Below are 22837 nucleotides of genomic sequence, written 5' to 3'. Positions count from 1 at the left end.
AATGACTGACTTATCACTTGATGACATAACAGGCTTGGTCTGATTGAAGGTTGATTTTACATAGATCTTTCACAAAAATTATAAATTATTAATAGCATTATCTCTTAAGGGCTCTTCTGTATGTCTTGATTTGAGCACGAAAGAGGTTGACTTTCAATCTAACCTCCACAGGTTTTATTTATGGACTATAAAGAAGTATTTTAAAATTAATCGTGTTGTCTCCCAAAGGCTCTTTATGCTAAATTGTAATTTCATCATTCAATAGTTTTGGAGCCTACGAGTGTTTTAAATCTATTACCATTGGTAGTACTAAAAAATAATATGCATTATATGGTCACATATTTTTGGCAAATACATAATACAAGTGTTGAGTTTGTTACTGAACGAACGCAATTGCTTATTTTCATAGCTTACCTCCCAATGTGGGTAATGCCTGGGAGACTGATCTCATGCTAACATAACAGGTATTACAATACCCACCTCCAACTGAACATCTGAAAGACAGGAACATTAATACAAGGACTAGTATAGTTTCGGATTCAGACAGATAACAAATCTCCATTCGTAATTGATTTTATTTTCACCACCCTGATGGACCTTGGACGTTAAGGGAACTTCATGCTACATTTAGTGTAATTATTCCCAATATGTTTGAAGGCTTTATGTGATTATCATAATTGATAGTCATAGTATCATACTAAGATTTTCTGTGTGATATGCCAGGCATGTTGAGACATATGATCTTATCGAATTTGTTTTAGAAGAGTTTGTCTTGTATTATTATTATTATTAGTAGTAGTAGTATCAGTTTTATCCACTATGAGACCATACATTCTTAAAAATGCTTCCTTAATCTAGAAATGACTTTCAGACAGATAAAAATTACAAGAAAACGAAAAAAAAAAGCCACCTTTGTCCCACTGAGTCAGTATTTATTTGCATTTTAGTACATAGAAAATGCAAACATCATTTAAAGATATACAAGTCTTTCAAATGATACACTCGGTTCTCTTCAGATTAACCAGTAATAATGATTTGTTTTAAAGTGCGTTTTGAATTGAAAGTAATGCCCATAATCAAAATGTATCCTCTGTTCAATGTTGGTAAGATTTGGACGGTAATTAAAAAAAAAAAAAAAAAAAAAAAAAAAGCATAATGTTCTTCACCAGCTAAGAGGTGAAAAGAAAAGGCCAATAAATATTTAAAAAATAAAATTTGGTCTTTTTGGGTACGATTAATCTGATAAACCTTAACAACAATATGATAAATTATATTGGAAACAAATGTAGATTGCGAGTTTCTTTAACGGGGGTGGGGGATATTTTTTATTGTTGAGATGCAACAATCGTTGAAATTATATAGGGATACACATCAGCTGCTAAAAAAAAAAAATAAAAAAAAAAAAAAATTAAAAAAAATTTGCATGCAACAAAATTGTCAAAAACACAAAGAAGAAGCTGACGGTTGTTCAGTGGTTAACGACTTTGGTGTCCCAAATTCGAATCCAGTTCGTTCCACAGAAAGACTTTCACTTAGGAAAGTTGGCAACCTTCACGTGGTTTCGTCGTGTTCTAGAGTTGAGTTTTGACAGAGTGTTAAAGATTTGGAGTTTAGTTTCTGATAGCAGAACATCGAGATTCAGAGTAGCACGTTTTTGGTAGTAGTGTGTCAGATTTAACATTTTTTAACCGCAAAACAAGTCTCATCGAGATTTTACTGGTAAGCGTTCATGAAACCCTTGCAGAATTAAAGGATTAAATGGCGTTCATTTTTATGGGAAAACGAGGGAAAAATTATGGGTGGGATAAAAGCTGGAGTGAATCATTTTTTTTTTTTTTTTTTTGATTCAGCTATTATGGAAAAAAGTAATTAGAATTGCAAGTACTACCCATAAGCAGAATGCATCACGTGTTTAATGTAGGTTGGATTTGAGTGGTAATTAAAAGAAAAAATCCAATATTTTTAGCATAATGTCCATCATCATTAGGACACGAAGGAAAACGACCAATAAATATAAAAACAAATAGTTCAACAACAGCAACAACAGCAACGTGAGGTTGATTTATTTTGTGAAAAATATAGATTGTGAGATTTTTGACGAGGGGAAATATTTTTCTTTTTTATTCTCCAATTAACAATGGACGAAATTATACAAAGTAACTGCTAAAAAATAATTTGGCATGTGAAAGCTTTCTTTTCAGGCAGTATTTTGTTTACAAAATTTTCACCAACACAAAGTCTATTTTACTGGTATTCATTCATGAAACTCCTGCAGAATTTGGATCAAGTCTTGAATAGAGTTTATTCTTATGGGAAAAAGAGAAAAATAATGGGTGGGATTAAAAATCGAGGTGAATCATTTTTTTTTTTTTTTTTGTACTCAGCCATTAAAAAAAAAAAAAAAAAAGTACCATATTTGTTTTTTTAAATGTTTTTGCTGGTCCAATTATGAAGTGAACAGTCGCATATTTTCGGTGCATTTTTTTGAAATCTTGCTTTTATCTACCTCAGGTGATTTCAAAACCCTCTTCACCACAACCGCCAACTTTGGATTTTTCCAAAGAAATAGAACTCCCCCCCCCCCAAAAAAAAAAACAGCTGTTGTTATATAAGGTTTGTTTGTAAACAGGTAGATATGTAGAAATGTGTCATTTTGGTTAAAAGGGAAGAATTCTTATTGTTTGAAATCAAGAACATTTATCAACGCACAAAAATGTGATTCTATCTCTGCTGGGTGCTTTGAAACAGGATTTCTATGGATAAATTATTCAGGCTTTGCGTTCACAATTATGGTTTGGATTCCACCCCCAAACCTTGCTTCCCACTAGATTTAGATGAGAAATTTTTGGAGGATTTATAATTTTAATTATTTCGGCTACTGTTCTCATCTCAGATGTTATTCTCACAACGTTTTGGCCGACATAACCTCTGGCCTTCTTTATATGCATCTTTGGGAACTTTGGAATTTTTATGGATTTTGAATGAAATCCTTAATTCAATCCACAAGAGTAGATTGCTCATACAGTATAATAGTGTTGACACACCGGTTCTTATCAGTTAAACAATGTGGAGCCTGACCATTATAAAATGGGCGCCCGTTTCAGTTTGGCTGGTTTATTTGGTTTCTTTTAACGTATATCAAACCTTTTTCGGGTTATTTAATGTTGAATCAAGTTATTTGGTTTGGTTGTTTTCTAAAAGAAAATTGTTTTTTACTTTACAGAACATGATTGAGTTTTGCAAACAGCAAAAAAAAAATCCCAACAACATCAATGCCTGGTGCATCTTCCATCAGAATGCCAGTATCTACAGCCAGCCTGATTTGGTAGCACCGGTGGTAACCATTTGGAAATGCAAGGCGCCGCATGTCATCTTCGTATGACCGGAATATACATGCAGCTGAGGACCGCTTGTGAATTTGATGCCACCTGTAAACTTTGTCCTTCAGAGAAAGCTAGCATGGTCCACACATAGCTAATACTACACCAGGTATTACTGGCTAATAGATTGCTCTCAATCTTTTAGTTATGACAGAGTAGAATTCGAAATTCTGTTACTAATATTGTCCGTACTAAGAATTGAGCCACAAGGACACATGGCGCAACGGATATAAGTACTAAATAATAATCAGTTTAAAAGTGACAATTTTCTGGAGGTTGAAGGTTAAATTATGGGTGTGGGTGATACTAAGAATACAATTATGAATTACATCATGCTGCTGTTTAATCTTGACTGACGGAACGAGAAAAAGTTACCGCTACATATCGAATAAAGCGTTCCTTCGAAATTCCATACAGATTCCAGAGTTTGAAAAAAATATCCCTGAATAATAGGGAAGAACGAAACAGAAGACAGAACGAATGAAACAGAAAGGTAAAACTTGCGGAGAACGTTCTGTTTTACGGTTGTTTTAAAAATGGAACGGAAATTTAAATTTTGTTCAGTTTTAATCTTTTTTTTTTTTTTTTTAAATTGCACATGCGCCCCCCCCCCCCACCTAAAAAAAAAAAATCGAAAGTAGTTGATAGAATATTAAGTTTTAGAAAAGATAGCACGACCATCGATATGTGCACAACTTATAAATATAAGAATTTTTATGCTATAGTACAATTTTTGGGAGCAAGAAGATTTAAGTAGGAAGTTTTGGGTATGCTGGGAATTCTATTTCAAAAGCCATTTTTAATGTGGAGAGGGTTGATGTGTCTATTCCGAAAGCCATTCTTAACATTGGGAAATTGGGAGTGTTTATTCGTTGTAAACATACTCGAAAACCTATAAAAGTCGATATTTCTGATGTGAACGGCGAGTTGGACATATGTTAAAAAAATACCAAAAACGTATACCAAACTGGCATTTTTTTTTTCGTTAAAAAAAAAAAAAAAAATCGTTTTTGTTAAAATTTTATTGTTATAAGTGCAATTGTTGAATTTTATTTCGATATTTTTCTTTTAGGTGCATGCACAATTTAAAAAACTTGAAACTAAATTTAAATTTCCGTTCCATTTTTAAGACAACTGTAAAACAGAGCGTTCTCCGCAAGTTTTACCGAAACAAGAATGGAAAAATGAAACTAAAAAGAAAACGAAATAAGAGGGGAAAATAAAAGGAAAACAAAGAAATTATATACCTTATAGTGACTTAGTCATAACACATCACCTTCTCCTAATAACCCTTTAACATTCTAGTTGACCACTTTCACAACCTTTTTTCAATATAATAAACCTCAATATATCTTAACATTTGGTAATGGCTATATAAAATAAAAAGTTGAAAGAAACAACTGAAAAAAAAAAAAATACCAATGAACTAAAAATACAAATAATGAATAGATTCTTTAAAAAAATTCAAGATAAAATGAGTAGTGGTAGTACCAGTCCCATAATGTCTGATCAGGGAGAAATCAAGATCAATTGTGAATTATTGATCAATATTGATATCAGGCGCATTTGTTTGTGCTGTATGCTTTACTATGGCAACCGTTGGTCAGTAATTCTCTGCAGAGTGAATGTCACAACCCTGAATGTGGTCTTGCCTATCTTTGTCTAAAACTTGGTAGGAAATCGATGGATTCATTTGCAAAAATAATGAGGTCTGAGAAATACATTGATATGTTGATGATAAAGACACGTCTGGTTTTTATCTTTTTATTTTTTTTTTTCTTAGATAGAGGATACATAAGGCAGAAACTCGATATCCTTTTTCATCTAGATATTTATTTCTTGGGTTTTTTAAATAACCAATCAAATATTGTAAGATTTGAAAAAAACAGTGAAGCACGCATGATCCCCCGTGAGTGAACAATGAATGAGGCATAAAAAAATAACTAAGTCCATCATTTGCCCCCCCCCACCATTTAACCCTAATAGTCCCCAAGGCCTTAACATATTTAAATTTGAGTTGATGCAAAACTGCTAAATAGACATACACAGAAAATTTTGGATAAAATAGTCCCCCAAAATGGAATGTTTTTATTAGAAACAAGGCACCTAAAAGTTATCGTGAAAGATACCCTTTTTTTTTTTTTTTTTTTTTTTTTTTTTACTCATATCATGTTTAATGTTTGTGCAAAATTTTTTAAAATCCCAAGGCATAGTTATTGAGAAAAGTGTGGATGGACGAACGGATAAGGGTGAATTTACAGGTCCAACCTCCTTTCGGGGGAGGAGGGGGGAAGTGAAATCAGTTTATTCTGCTCTCTTCAATATTAGTCCAGTTTAATTTAAAAAATTTTTTTTTTTTTTTTTTAAACTTTAGTTCACCCTAAACATGCCATAATGCTACCGAAACATAAGGCACTATTATGAATTAGGGCCATCGTAAGTGGGGAGTTATGCAGCAAGATGCTTGTTCATATTAAATTTTATTACATTTAAATTTCTGCATGTTGGTACCCTCAGAGAAACGGGAAGCAAGGGGCGGAGGATTCCAAAGTTTAATAGTCTAATAGTTTCTTCCTTCAAACTAATGGACTTTTGAATTTGTTTTCCGGTTTTCTGACTGTATTACCATGCAGAAATTAAAATGGAATGTGAATAGACATCTCGTTGCTCACCTACATAAAGCCCCCATAAACAGTCACAAATAGTATTCTCTTACGTCTAAGTGGCAATATGTCTTGTCTGGAGTGAACAAAGTGTAAAAAAATAAAAAGTAAAAACGATATTGTCTATCATAGTTAGCAATAATTTTACCAAGAGAAAATGTATATCATATATATCTCCCCAAACTTCTGGCCTTTGAGGGGAGACTAAAACTTGCTGCTATGGTTTCAAATGATCTGAAATAACAACAAAGGGAGACTTGATTCCAAATATTTCTCATGTTATACCTCACCTCTTTTCGAAATAGAATACGATTATGAATATCTCCAGTATCAAATAATCCTCATACATTGTGAAGTTTACTTCATGTATGAAAACCAAAGAGGGGAGATATAACATCTGAGAAATATTTGGAATTGAGTCTACCCTTGGTGTTATCTCAAAACATTTGAAACCATACCAACAAGTTTTAATTTCCCTTCAAGTTTTGGGGAAATATTAGATATTTTGTAATTCATATTAAAAACTAGGAAAACATAACTATGATTGAAATATTTTATGGCTGTAAGAAAGTGCCAAAAATAGGCTCTGGATAGTGGATGATCCTCTTAATACTCAACCCTAAGGGCAAATGTAACAGTCCACTACACAATTCAGGTCATTAGCTTTCCACCGAGCTTTAATTTGATAAATTCCGGTCAATAGTCGCCGAGAGTTCAAACTTATAAAATTGCCAAAAAAGTGGTATATCTATGGATATATCTATACTGGTAGTCAAACTGAATATTGAAATGCTCAGATCTTTGGTTTTATGGGACGAAACTAAAAATTTTCAGTCATTTTGAAGATTATAATACTATTCTATGGCTAAAATTTTATGACAATTGGTAAAAAAAGAACCTATCTTTTCAAACCAATAAAATATGCCCAAATTTGCTTACATTTGTATATAGTGTTCTGCAGGTCATCTTCAGTTTTGCTGCTTTGGTTGTCTCCCCTGTGGCCTTACCAGGCCACTCATATCTATAATATAAAGCTGTGTGTGTGTGTCTGGTCACGAATAAGCTCCTATATGGTTGACTATTTTCAAATATATATATATATTATTTTACAATTAAAATTTTTTTTTTTTTTTTTTTTTTTTACTTTTGTTCACCTCAAATAAGACACATTGCTAAAACGTAAGGGGTTACTGTGAATTAGAGGATCTTAAGTAGCGAGTTGTTCAGCAAGATGTTTGTTCACATTACATTTAAATCTTTATATGTTGATATGATCAGAAAAACAAAAAGCAAGGAAGAAATTCCAAAGACTAGAAGTTCAAGAAAGAAGCTTTCCAGCATATCTGGGAGACTCTACAGTGTAAGGATCGAATCTTGCCAATCGGCAGATTGATTATAAAGTATTTACATACAAAGGGGGCACTGATACTGCGTGTTCATTGGAGCACATTCCATTAAATTTGTTGCGATTGTTTTTCTATGTATATAACACATTTACAAACATGTCTTGAAGCAAATTATTTTATTCTGCAGGGTGTCCCAAAAGAAGCTGAAATTTGAATTCAAGCCGAAGTACTATTCTATAATGCTCATCGAGGGCGTAACAATTCAGCTTCTTTTGAGAGACCCTATATCTTGTATATTCTATGTTCATATCCTTATTGTCACTGATGGTTTCAGTTTTGTTAAACTAGCCTAGAACTCAGAACGAGTGAAATAAATATAGGTTGCTTTCTGTCTATCTTTAGGTTCTGACTGTATGATAAAACAGTTCATCTCTCAACCCTAAGCAATACAGGATCCACTCTGCTGTGGGTAAACATACCAATCAAACGAAACTATCAGTAGCATTTAATATGAACAAAAGGTACTCCACGCTAAATTTAAATATAATTATGCCCAATACGTTAGGAGGCTGAGAGTGTTTACTATAATTGGTAGTCATAGTAATAATATTCTTTTTCCATATGACGCATACACTATATTAAAGGTGTTCAATACAAATCTGATGCAAGCCTCTAAAGTACGATACAATTGTCGCCAAGAAAAGACGGCAGGATTCCATTTGATAAAAACGGGTTTTCTTTTTTTGTTGTAGACCATCTACTAGTTGACCAGTTGTGTACAAACCCTAAGAGTGATAGGGGCCTTCTATCAAGTCTGAAAGTGACAATGTTCAACGAGCGAGATTGGAGACGGACTGCTGTACACTCATACTGTCTATCCATCCAAATTAGGACCATTGCCAGCACCCTCAAAATGCAAATAAGACTCATTTTCAAAAATAAATGCTTCCACAATACTAATGGCAGTAATAGTATCAGTAATAGTACTGGCAACAGCAGTACCAGGGAGGTGATGGTGGCTAAATGGTTAACCTTGTTATCGCAAATTATACTTTCAAGTCGCCTTTCAATAAAAAAAAAAACAAAAAAACATACAAACAATATTTCTAACTCTTATAACTTGTCAACCCAACAGGTCTATACGTGGTTCAACAAGTGAATGAGGGGTTTATGTTCGTGTGTAGTTGCATGCTAACTTCCATCACGTGTAGGTTTCATGATTCAAAAATTTATTTCATGCATAAAAAAAAAAAAAAAAAAAAAAAAAAAAAAAAAAATTCTGGCGGTAAAGGTTAACACAAACAGAAAAACAGGATCTGTCCAGTTCGAATCCAGAAACACTTCCACTTAAGAATATTGGCGACCTTTACTTGGTCCCTTCTCTAGGTATCCGGTGTCTTTTTAGAGAGAATACTAACTAGATAGATATCAGGGAAACCAATGCCAACAACAGAATCGTCCGATTCATGCAAAAATGCATGAATGGTGTTCAGCAACAGCAACATTCCAAGGTACTTTTTATTTTTTTTTTGTCTAGGTAGGAAATGTGTGGTTAGATAATCCAAACGAATTCTCTAAACAAGTGGGCGTGGCAAAACGTATTTTGTGCAGAATTGAAAAATATGCACACGTCGGTAAGTTGGTTGTTTTTTTTTTGTTTTACGGCATATCAACCCTTTTCGGGTTATTTAATGCCAAATCCAAAAATTTTGAAGAAAAATTTTTTTAATAGAATATATTTGTTGTTTTCACGTCGGTTTCTATTTAACCCATAGTTGGGACCCTAACAGGTACTACCAATTCGGGTTAGAGTGGACCTGGGAGCAATGGTAATTAAAGGGTGGCTCCACACTCCCCAAAGCCCACAAGCTGGGGCCTCACCACTGGATATAGTTTAAGGTCATATCCAGGACCCCCATTGAGGGACTTTTACCCTCTGCAGGGGAGCAGTTGGCATATTGTAATGCCCCACCGATAGGGCCACACGTCGGTAAGAAAACACAATAAAAAGTTTGGTTAACAAAATATACAATTATCAATAGTTTTGTTATAGTTTGTCTTATCAAACTATAACAAACCATAAACGAAAAATGCAATGTAAGTATAACACACATAATCTACAATATAAATAGCAGTTGTCTGTATGTGAGTATGTCTGTGTGTGTTTGGCTAAAAATCAAAAACAAAACATATACCCACAAAGTTGGTAGTTATTTAATTGGCATTACTTCGGATGAATATTTAAATTTAGAAAAAAAGATTCATTTTTTGATGCGAAACTGATGCAAATTTTATCAGGTGGGTAGAATCGATTTTTTAGCCATATCACATAACTAAAGGGGAATATCAAGGAGTTAATTCCCTTATGCCGACTCATTCCTTGAGGAATTAAAAAAAAATAAATAAAAAGTTGTCTGTGCATGTCTAGAGAGAGAAATGCATCGAGAGAAGAAAAAGAGGGATAGGGAAACCAGGGAATAACGAAAATTATCCCGGAAAATCCATTCTGGCCAAAATTTACTTTCACCATGACTAATGTTTGTGCAAAATTTCAAAAAAATTCAAGGCATGGTTATTGAGAAAAGTGCGAACAAACGAACAGGAATGAATTACTTTACCAATTCCTCCTTTGTTGGAGGACCAGAAAAAAAAAAAAAGCATAGGATCTTTATTTTGAGAAGTCATGTCCACAGATAGTCCACTTGATTCAACCGTCAGCATGAATCAGAGAAAGGATTAAGGTCTCAATTACTGACCAAATCGTCTCCCAAGATCTTGTGTCACACCATATGAGATTTCTATTAATATGAGGCTGGACTCTGGGAGACGCCGTTTTTATTTTTTTTTGGGGGGGGGGCACTTTTTTTTGTAATTCCTAAAAATCTCATAAGAGTAATAGAAGTCGCTTTCTGTCTACCTTTAGGTTCTGACTATGATAAAACAGTTCATCTCTCAACCCTAAACAATATAGGATCCACTCTGCTGTGGTTAAACTTATTAGAATATACCAATCTATCAGTAGCACTATCAGTAGCATTTAATATGAACAAAAGGTACTCCACGCTAAATTTAAATATAATTATGCCCAATACGTTAGGAGGCTGAGAGTGTTTACTATAATTGGTAGTCATAGTAATAATATTCTTTTTCCATATGACGCATACACTATATTAAAGGTGTTCAATACAAATCTGATGCAAGCCTCTAAAGTACGATACAATTGTCGCCAAGAAAAGATGGCGGGATTCCATTTGATAAAAACGGGTTTTCTTTTTTTGTTGTAGACCATCTACTAGTTGACCAGTTGTGTACAAATCCTAAGAGTGATAGGGGCCTTCTATCAAGTCTGAAAGTGACAATGTTCAACAAGCGAGATTGGAGACGCATTGCTGTACACTCATGCTGTCTATCCATCGAAATTAGGACCATTGCCAGCACCCTAAAAATGCAAATCCAGATGGTTTAATACTTGAAAGCACAGCTTAGTGAAGTTTCCAGTCACAGTTATGGTCTTTAGTGTGGTTTCAAGTGAGGGCCACATCATGCACATCTTCGAAATTGTACCTGGATGTGCTGAAGAGTGTGGTGATCCCCTGGTGCAATCAGGTGGCCGCTGACAGGCCCTGGGTGTGGCAGCAGGACTCAGTGCCGACCCACAAGTCGAAAGAGGCCTAGGCTTGGCTTCAGAAGGAATGCTACGATAAAACGTTCTATCACTAGCACCCCCCCTCCTTCCATGACCTGAACCTGCTGTACTATTTCGTTTGGTTATATGCTAAGAACATCAACATGATCTCTCTCAACAACAAAGTCAGTCTGATCGCCATCTGAAGAGCTTTTGCTGGCATTTGTGATACAGGCATACTCTCAGGTCTGGAAAAAAAATTTATTCAAGTAACTTGATTATGTAGTAGAGCTGAAATCTATTTAATATATCCGCCTTCAGCCTCAATCACAGCCTCAATACAGGTCTGGAACTGGGAGCATGCCTTTCCCACAAGTGCAGGCAGGAGCTCAGCAGATGGCAACGATCAGGCTGATTTTGGTGTTCTGAGAGGTCAAGTTGGTGATGTTCTCCATGTATGACCAAACAAAGTAGCCCATTGGGTTCAGGTCACTGGAGGATGGGGGCCAGCAAGAGAAGGGTACAAAGTTGTAGCACATCTTCTAAAGTCATTCCTGCGTCTCTCTGGACTTGTGGGCCAGTGTCGAGTCCTGCTGCCACACCCAGGGTTTACCAACAGCCAGTACAATTTGGTGTTTGCTTTCAAGCAGACTTCTGAAAATGTGAGGTGGCATGATGTGACACGATGTGGCCATCACTTCAAACCACACCAAAGACCATAACTGTGGCCGGAAACTTTTTCATCACTCTGGGCATGTTCCTATTATTTGTGGCAATCCAGCGATGCATTTTGAGGGTGCTGGCAATGGTCCTGTTGTCACAACTTGGCTCAGTAGAGAGCAGGAGTTGCACAGTTGTGCATCTATGATCTCACTCGAACATTGTGTCACTTTCAGACATGATAGAAGACTCCTATCGCTCTTGGGATTTGTACACAACTGACCAACTAGTAGATGGTCTGCAACAAAAAAAAAAAAAAAAAAAAAAAAAAAAAAAAAAAAAAAAAAGAAAACCGGTTTTTATCAAACGGAAATGGAATCAGGTAGTTTTTTTCCAGAGCGACAATTTTATCATTCCACCCTGTAGATTGTTGTCTAATCGATAATCATCTGGAGAAAGAGGGAGAGAGGAAAAAAATATATAAGAGGGGTGTGAATTGTAGATATTGACAAAAAATGTTTATATGCTCACATTTAATGTAATCAATATGAATGCGTGTATGTATATAAAAAAAAAACACTTACCAAAGATTTGCTGATTAAATTTGCAGTCTCTGCTAATCTGAAAAAGAAAAAAAAAACAGTATATATAAAATATGTATGGAATCTTAATTATTTCTTGAAAATTCATAAACAATTTATTAACAGAGTTTGTATTTCTTTTATGAGAGGGAGAGAGCAAAGGATGTACAACCGCCAGCATTAAACCAAGATTTAGATTTTAGCATAACGAAAATATTTTAATGATTTATTGTCATAAAGAAAAGTTGTAAAATATAACGGTTTCAATATACAATTTTGTTTTTCCTTTAGTTTATTTTCATAAAAAGAAATCTAACAGTGCTCAATAATTAATAATATTAGAATATAGCATATTTGTGTAACAGATTATAAGATAAAAACATTATACCATTGGTTTAAAGCCACGTGTGGTCTCCGATAGATAAATAAAAATAATCGTGTTTGCTTAAGTTGTAATAAACTAACACCAATGCTTGAAAGTCGAGCAAGTCACGTGTCAATCTACGGAAGTCATAGTTACTTTTTAAATTCTTTGTTTTGTTTTTAGTAATTAATTGAAGCGTTTTAGAAATAATTAAAAATAAATCTATATCAATAAAACCGTAGATGTATGTGAATCTGAATATTTAACTGATAAACTCTTAAACTATTGGTCACATAACACTGAAATTAACACGACGTAGTAATCATACACCAAGGATAGTTTATAACGAATAAAATCTTTGTTTGGATGGGTGAAAAATACATACAAAAATATGTCGGCAAGTTTAAATGCAAAAATATTAATTTTGACTTGTTGACATATGTATTACTTCTGCACAAGCACAAATTCAGCAATAGCTTGAAGTGCTTTAATTTTAAATCTTATCTATCTCTCGATAGCTGAAACAGTAAGGAACACGGTTAGTGTGCTAAATGTTTTGGTTTCAGTTCTAGTTGATGGCACTCAAGTCATTTTCTTTTGTAACTTTTGAAATCAGTATATATATATATATATATATATATATATATATATATATATATATATATATATATATATATATATATATATATTAGTAGAACCCCCGAGATATGGCATTAAAAATTAGTAACAAAATACATTACAGTATATAATACATATAATCAAATAACATTAAAATAACACCGTAAGGCAGGGCAAATACCGTAACCAGGGGCCTGAAACATATTCTAACCTGCAAAAACCGTATCTCGGGATTCTACTGTATTAGGTACAATATAATATTCAATAGAGAATTGGCTCTGTAATAATACGAAATCTGCACAAATTAAAATATATTTAAGCATATTTGACGATCAGGCAAGTCCCCCCTCCCCGAGTAAATGATAAATATTCTGAGAAGAGAAATATGCCAGCAACCAGCCATGTTATATATGTATTTTCGCTGTATAGGATTAACTCCTAAATAAATGATCCGATCATTATGAATCTGCTGAAAATGACACCCAAGATGAGAACAGTAGTTCGAAGAATCCAAATACGATCATTATGGAATCTAAAAGATTAAATGCTTATAAGAAATTTCAAGTCGCACATCATGTGATTGGTTATAGCAGGTTCAGCAGAACTGTTCAAGTATTTGGAAATTAACATCAAAATAAATTATCAGATCGAACTAGGTAGCGAACAAACAAAATTGGGTTTATACAGAAATGTAGGAGAAGGCGCCACTGTTTCCTGGAATGCTCCACTTAGCCTTGATCCTGACCTTATGATGTCGAGTGTTCACAAAGAAGGAATTTTAGGTTGGTTGTTTTTGTTTTATGGCATATCAACCCTTTTAAAGTTATTTAATGCCGAATCCAGTGATTTTGAAGAAAATTTTTTAATATATATACATTTTTTTTTTCAAGTCGGTTTCTATTTAACTCATAGTTGAGACCCTAACAGGTACTACCACTCCGGGTTAGAGTAGACCTGGGGGCAATGGCAATTAAAGGGTGGCTCCACACTCCCCAAAGCCCGGGGTCTCACCATCGGATATAGTTTATGGTCATATCCAGGACCGGAATTTTAGGAGAAAAAGCAATATCAGAAAGTATGACAAAATCATTACGAAAATACATTAGATTTTTATTGACAACTCAAAACAATGAAATAAAGTTTAGGGAGTCCCAAGAACGTTTCAGTGAAAAGGGAGTCATTTTTTGTGCATCGAGAAATTGAGTATATATGTTTGCTTTGGTTGGCGCCGTGTGCGTAAATAGCAAAACAGGTGTGTGTGTGTGTGTGTGTGTGTGTGTGTGTGTGTGTGTGTTGCGTGCCTTTGTTTTGTCAGTGTATGAACTTGTGTACATATGTGGCGATTGAGTGGCATGGGTGTGCTTCACCGACTGACTGAAGCTGTTTAATTGCTTCCCAGGAGAGCAAAATGTGACAGAATCATTTTTAATATGGGGAAAAACTAGTTCCCCAAAAAGGGGCACTCTGGAAATAGGCAAAAATAAAAATTACCTTAGTATAGAAGGGTTTCCCCTACATTGACTAAAGACAAGTTAATTTACGTGTAGCATCAGAAGAGGTAATACACACTGATCAGCCCAAAGGAATGTCTAGTCATATATGCATTGTCTGAAAGAATATGAAAAGGACAAAAAAAACAAAAAAAAAACGCCGTGTTTAAGATTTCATAATGAACCTTAGATTTCGACATTTCGTATATTTTAATTAGTCGAAAGAAACTGCTGAGCTGAGCTTTTGCCCTATCAAGAGTTAATCTATAAACATAATCGTTGCCATTGATGGTTTTAACAGCATCTATATATTAATAGGATAGCGTGTTAGTTATTTATTTTGTGTGTCACGTTTACGTCCGAGTGACTGTCGTTTAATTGTTATGAACTTCCTTTTCTTGTAATAATAAATAATTTTACCAAGAATTCTTCATAGGTTTTAGTTTAGGTTTAAGCTAGTGTACCCAAATCATATGGATACATTTTTTTTTTATTTTTGAAATCGCAACTTTATAATATTTAAAAATCGATAGAACATTAACTCTATAATACTATATACGAAATCTCCAAGAATTAAAATATCATATTTAAGCATACTTTATGGCCGGGCTATGCCGGGCGTTCGTGCTAGCTTAGATAAATACTTTTGCAATTTCAACAAAAGAACTACAATAGCCAAGATCAAAGTGTAGTATCTGTTCCGGCAGATGCTGCACTTGGGATGGTTTGTGCCGGTCAATGGAGGGGAGGCCCTCTATACTGGGACAATTATTATTTTTGGTAACCAGAGTGACCCCTTTTAGGGGAGCTGGTTTTTACCTCACATTAAAAACGGCCTTGTGCCTAATTTGCTCAGTGGGGGAGCAAATAAATACCATCTGTTCCGGCAGATGCTGCACTTAAGATAATTTGTACCAGTCAATGGAGGGGAAACCCTCTATACTGGGACAATTATTATTTTTGGTAACCAGAGTGACCCCTTTTAGGGGAGCTGGTTTTTACCTCACATTAAAAACGGCCTTGTGCCTAATTTGCTCAGTGGGAGAGCAAATAAACACCATCTGTTCTTCAGATGCTGCAAGCTATGACTAGCTATGACTAGCAAAGACCAGATGTGGGGGCAACCCCACATGCCTGACCTTTAACCAGCTCCCATTTCCCACCTCTCGGGAGTTGGTCCCCTTTTTCCCTTCCCCCTCCCTTCACTCCTCACATTAAAAATCGGCCTTGTGCCTAATTTTCACGGTGGGGGAGCAAATAAATACCATCTGTTCTTCAGATGCTGCACTTCTATTTTTTGTTTTTTCCTTCACGACGGAGACAATTTTTTATTTTTGTACCTTTTCTCCACGTTAAAAAAACGACCCTGGTGTCTAACTTTGTCCCAAGGGGAGGCATTGTAAATAGGTACAATAATATCAGAGCGTCTCCTTTCACGCTGAACATCTACAGAATGCCAACATCAATATATTACATATGAATCAGTCCCTTGTGAAATTTCCACAGGTCTCGCTAGTTTAGTATTATTTCTTTTTAGTCTTTAATATGACTTCACTGAGGATTGAACCCCAGTCTTTCGGTTCGTTTGGGCCGGTAATACGCATAGACTGTTGGGTTTGGTTTTGTTTTATGTCATCAACTCTTTTCAAGGTTATTTAATGCCGAATTGAGTCATTTTAGAAAAGAGTATCTATGCTCTAAGTTCTTTATATCTTCAAATATATGCTTTCTTTTTGTACAAGAAAATTGTTTTCGTTTTGGACTTTGTAGAACATGATTGAGTTTTGCAAAACCAAAGGCGAGGAAATAAAATAACAAAAAAAAACAAAAAAACAATAGCATTAATGTTTGGTGCACTTTAGGTTAGAAAGCGAGTATCTTCAGACTGGTCTGATCTGGTAGCACTAGTATTTAAATGAGAAAATGTGTATTGTTCATTTATAACGTTAATTGGTATACGATTCGAATTGCAGCTTGATAACAGTGGTCGTAAGCAAAACAATACAACATATAACTTTTGATTTGTGTTTGTTTGAAATAAGAATGTTTCCAGTTTTACAAGTATTCCCCATCAATTCTGACGGGAAATCAACCATAAACAGACATTTTCATTATGGCTGTCTTTCACTTTTTTTTTTTTTTTTTTTTTTTTTACAATAGAACTTGGCCACTACATAATGTTATATTGTGGAATGGGACATCAAATATGCTGTGTGTGTGTGTGTGTGTGTGTGTGTGCACACATGCATGTAGCGAAACTGGTTATTCAATTATTTGTTCAATTTCCGTTTACACAATTTTTTTTTATATTCTGCTTATGTTCAAGTACAGATTTTTGCAGTCATGGTTAGTTGAAAGCATAAATTCAAACATCATTTTCCTTTTTAACAAACAGGACAATCTTTGATCTGTATTCTGTTGCAAGAGAAAAAACGCACGCAAAATCTAATATATATATATATATATATTTCTGTATAAATATATTTTCTTATTATATATCAATCCTTATATGAGAAGCTCAATGTGATTACAGAGCAATATATAGAGTAAATGACAAAAAGTTATATTCCACAATTCATGATGTTCACCATCTTATAATTTATTCCTTTAAAGTATAAGTCAACTGATTTAAAGGAATAAATTATAAGATGATCAACATCATGAATTTTGGAATATAACTTTTTGTCATTTATATATATATATATATATATTATTAAAAAAAATATATACATACATACATACATACATACACACACACACACGAGTATAAGAAGGCTATACCAATGCAAGAAACCTTGTGTTGAAGTGATGTGATATGAACAAATAGACAAACGAACGAAGGCCTTGTAGGATGTTATATATATATATATATATATATATATATATATATATACACATTACATACATACTATTATATAAAAGGAACTTTCTGCGAGTTTGTTCCCTATAGACTCTAAAACGGCTGGGCCGAATTTTATATTATTTCATACGAAGGTACTTTATGTGCCTTGCAGTGTTCTTAGATGGATTTTAATTTATGCAGATTGCGTATATATTATAAAATCAATCCTCTATTGAATACTAGTGGAGGTGCTCAGCGTGACCCAGCGTGTTTGGAGGTGTAAAAGAAAAAAAAGTGTTAGTAGGAAAGCAGGCTCGAACCCATGACGCAAAGGAGGGAAACAAAGTGAAAGAAAACCTGAACTCTTACCGCTACACTATGACGCCACAGGAATTGAAAAACGTTCAAATTTAGCGATGTCAATCGAAAAGTTGTCAACTCAATGATAATTAAGTTGGGAACCATCAGAGTCGGCGCAAAAATGAAAGTGGCTTCTAAACCTGGCCTGGGGCCAGTGGAGCTTTCCGCTTTCTCTCGTGGTATTTATTTGCTTTCCCATGAGGTCATTCCCCCAAAAAAGAGGGAACTCTGGCAGCGTCGAAATGAATAGCAATTGTCTGATATGAAGGGTTTCCCCGACATTGATCAAAGCTAATTGCTTTCAAGACGTTCCCGACACGAAAGGCCAGGCGCTGTACTTTCGCTCAGATTAGGTTCGCTTTATTTATACGGAAAAGACGAACAAACACGCGAAAGGACGGAATAGTGGGAATTTTTTATAAGTCAATGTAAATAAATGTAGATATGACGTCCGTTTGCAAATCGTAGATATTATGATCTAGGGAGTACATAAAATGTTCTAAACAAATAGTAACCATCTCGAGAGCCCCCCCCCCGAAAAAAAGCCTTTCTTGGACATACAAATATGTACGCACCACGTTTGCCTTTTTATATATTACATACTACGAGGAATAATTTGTCTGGTGGACCCATCCATAGAAAAATAAATAAATAAATAAAATATAAATAATGTTCAAATTCCGTCTGTTAACAATATCACGTCAGCTGATATTTCGGCTTGACGAGTTTATAATAGTCTTCTCTTATAGATAAAAAAAAAAGAAAAATTTTTTACAGGGGGGGGATATTTTGTTACATCAGCCAAGGTTACAAGTATGACGTAAAATATTCCCCTGTAAAAATTCTTTTTATTTATATGAGTAGAAAGACTATTTTTAAGATTGGATTTTTTCGATTTTCGATACTTATCGGATGGATTTCTGTAGAAAACATATCTAAGAACACTGCCAGACATAAATTACGTTTGTGTGAAATTTGCAAAAAATAAATTGGGTAGAATTTAATTATTTACGGGGACAGCTAAAAGGGGTCCCTAGGGTTTTTCCGTGTACTATTTTTAAAGCACTATATACGTTTTGTACCATTAAAAAAGTTATCATTTTAAGACCATGAGATGAGATATAATTATTTTCACAATCAAGCAATGTTGCAGCTCACAAGAACCAGAGAAGCCAACAAACCGGAAGTCCAAGACTTAAGTTTTGCCCTCATTTGGGCTCATCAGACACATCCGAACTCTTGTTAATAGAGTTTCTTGTGTATGGCACATTTGTTCAGGTGGCAAAGTACTTTCCTCGCATGCAAGAGGCACGGGTTTTGAATCTCAAGTTCGAATGTATTTAAGTGATGAGCCAAATGAGGGTGAAACTCTAGTCTTGGACTTCCGGTTTGTTGGCTTTCATGGTTCTTGTGAGCTGCGACATTGCTTGACTGTGGAAGTAATTATATAAGTTAGGTTGGTGCAAAAATAATGTTTTTTGGCATTCAACTAATATATATATATATATATATATATATATATATATATATATAAATGACATTTTTGCACCAATATATATATGTATATCTATAATATAAAGCTGAACGTCTGTGTGTGTAGCTGGTCACGAATATGGTTGACTATTATAGAAAACTGATCACATAATGATAGATGTATCGAGACACAGGAATGGGTATGTTTGATCTGGCATAATGATGATTCATTAAAATTGTGGGGTCTGCGTACGCACCTGGTTCACAAAGTATGGAAATAAATTTAAAAAAAGCATTTACAAGCGTTTTTGATATTGATGTACATAATACTTCGATAAGTATGTTTTAACTTAAATAGGGATGGTATAATTAAATTGTGGGGTCTGCGGTCGCGCCTGGCCTCCATAAAATGGAAATAGGCACAAACTTTAATAAAGACTTTTCATATCTATCTGCATAAGTATACTTTGATAATTATGTTTCAGTTTGAAGAAATATGGTATAATAAAATTATGGGGTGTTCGTTCGTGCATGACCGCCATAGAATGGAAATATGTCACAAAGTTTTACAAGGTTTTTTTTCAATATAGATCCACAGAATATTGTGATAAGTGTTTCAGTGTGAACAGGTATGGTATAATAAATTATGGGGTTTATCCATTTTATTTTTACTTTCATCATATTTTGCTTTGGTTTTGATACCCCAAAATTCGAAGCTATTTCTTTACAACCCTTCCTTTTCATGACCTATCATACTTTCATAAATCCGAGTCCATTTTCTGTAGGCTGTTTTTGAACCCAGTCAACGACGGGTACTTTTGCTAGTATATATTTACGCACACACACTAGCAGTTCAGCCCAGCTTTGCTCAGGCCCTATGTACTGTTCATAATTTCACGTGAATATATATATATATATTAAAACGTTTGACTCATGTCCAGGTAACCTACATCTAAAATTCAAGTGTTTAGACACAAAATCGGTGGAGGTGTTTGGTAGAATCTGCAAAGGTCAACTCTTTGTACTTTGACCCCATGGCAGCCAAATTTTCATCCAAAAACTGTTTGCTGTACGTCTGAATACCCTTTATGTAAAATTCAGAATGTTTACACCCAAAATTTGCTGAACAATTTGTTAGAGTCCGCAAAGGTCAAATCTTTTGGTAGCCAAATTTTCGGCCAAAAACAGATTAAAAAGCTTGCCCTATGTCTGAATACACTATGTAAAATTTCAAATGTTTAGACCAATAGTTGGCTGAGAGGTCAATATTTTTTAACTTTGACTCCAATTTTGACCCCTTAACATTTGTTTTGGGCTCAAATCAAGTTTGATCCATGTCCAAGGAACCTACATCTAAAATTTCATGTGTTTAGACCCAAAATTGGTGGAAGATTTTGGTAGAGTTTTCAAAGGTCAAATCGTTGAACTTTGACCCTTTGACAGCCAAATTTCTGTCCGAAAACCAATTAAAAAGATTTTCCCAAATCTCAATACCCCTTATGTCAAATCTCGAGTCGGCAGACTAAAAATTGACGGAGTAATTTGGTAGGGAAATGTACACGCACACAATTTCACACACACACACACACACACACACACACACACACACACACAAATTTAAATTCATGTGATCGGATTTTTTTTATTATCATATATATAAGAGGCAGGGAGGAGAGAGAGGGAGTGCGAGAGTGTGTTTGTATGATTGCGCTTGGAAAGTTTCCAATCCTAATATATATCAATTTTGGGAGAAAATAGTTAAAGCTTAAAGCCATCGTTAAATATAAATATTATTGAATTATATATATTTTTAAAAATTGCCGATTCCAAAATAATTTTTTTTTGTTTGTTGAAAATTAGAAAACACTTTCTTTTTTTTTTATCTTGGCTCGCAGTTAGACGGATTTATCGACAAATTTGATTTTGCAAAAATAAGTTTAAAAATAAAAATTTCATATGGATACAATGATTTTTTTTTTTACTGTTATCTTAGACAATGTTTGATATATTTTGCTCCAAGTTATCCGACACGCTAGAATAGGCCAGACTCGCACGTCTGTGTAGGACATCGAGTCTTTTTCTTTTTTGTTTTTGTTACTTAGGAGTCACCACTTATCAAGGCCTGAGGCCACTCGAAGATAAGGGTTCATGAATGTAAGTTGATAGTGTAGTAATTGTTAATGGTGTAAATCGGGTAAAATTTGTTTACATTGGATTTGAAGGCTACAATGTTGTATTTAACTGAGAAGCAGCCCAGTAGAACAGTGTTCCACAAGCAGGCGGTCCTGAGAAAGGAGCTTTGTTCATGGAATCTGCATCAGGCACAATTAGAGAGCGAAGGAAATCGTATCTAGTTCTTATAGTAAGTCAAGTGTTTTTTGTGAAAATTTGGCAAGGCGGGGGGCATAGATTGGAGCCGATATGAGCACTTATGAAAATAACGATAGAGCAGAGACAGGCCTGCAACATCTCTTCTGTGAGAAAGAGGATGCAGGGAAGAGAAAAGGGCACACTTCTAGATTTCAAAGCTGGTTTGGAACTATTAAGCCTGGATAGGGTGTATCGAGCAGCTCCTGCCTAGATCTGGCAACAGTAATTCATCTTAGGGCGTACCTGGCTCTTATACAGATAAAGGATTGAATCAGCAGTTAGATACCAACCCAACTATTTTTTCAGCAATCTTTTTTTTTTCTTTAAAAAAATAAAATATGCATCAAGTGCACTTGAAAGCCAAATTACAACCCAATATTTTACTTGTTTGAAATTTATAATTTAAATATATTCCGGAGTCAAACCCCATCCTCAGTATTTTGTTCCCCCCCCCTTCTTTCTTGTCATGTTGTAAAGTAGGAGAAAGAAAAGTCAGTAGTAAAGATCCGTGCATTGTCTTTCAGAGATTCTATTTTGAAAAGGAAAAAAGAAAAAAAAAAAACGAAACAAAATACTGAGGATGGAGTTTAATTCCGAAATATATTTAAATGATAAATTTTAAACAAGTAAAATATTTGTTCATTTTATGATGCATATTTTATTTTATTCAAATTTTTTTTTTTTTTTTTTTTTGCAGTGATCACCACTTATCAAGGCCCGGAAGCCACTCACGGATAAGGGTTATATTGCAAGCACATTACGTTAATGTGGAGATTTGATGAAGTGTTTACTTAATGGGGCGGTTCATTAGGAATTTGTTAACATTGGACTTGGACACATCCAAGTTGTAGTCCGGTGGGAAGCAGGCAGACGGAACAGAGTTCCACAGGCGTGCAGTTCTAAGAAAGAAGCTTTGTTCATGGAATCCACGTTTTGATTTAGGCACAGATAAAGAGTGGGGGAAATTTTTCACAGTGGATTCGGCTAGACGGGTGTTTTTTGTGAAAGATTGGCGAGGGGGGGGACCAGAGATTGGAGTTCAGACGAGCACCTGCCATGGAAATA

General features: G+C 34.6%; 1 protein-coding gene across 2 annotated transcripts in view; it reads right to left on the bottom strand.

The window, feature by feature from the left end:
• The window catches only part of LOC145293212 (CD9 antigen-like), a 388541-nt gene that overhangs the window by 215880 nt on the left and 149824 nt on the right, over positions 1–22837 (bottom strand). For both annotated transcript variants that reach the window (XM_080139744.1, XM_080139745.1), the window contains one exon: positions 12259–12295. The gene's annotated coding sequence lies outside the window, so the exon portion shown is untranslated. The remainder of the gene's footprint in view (positions 1–12258; positions 12296–22837) is intronic.

The sequence above is a fragment of the Euprymna scolopes genome, chromosome 14 (genome assembly GCF_053919585.1).
Source record: "Euprymna scolopes isolate OS-2025 chromosome 14, ASM5391958v1, whole genome shotgun sequence".
In the NCBI taxonomy this organism is placed as follows: Eukaryota; Metazoa; Mollusca; class Cephalopoda; order Sepiida; family Sepiolidae; genus Euprymna; species Euprymna scolopes.
The sequence above is the reverse complement of the archived record's forward strand: the minus strand, read 5'-3'. Positions and strand labels throughout refer to the sequence as shown.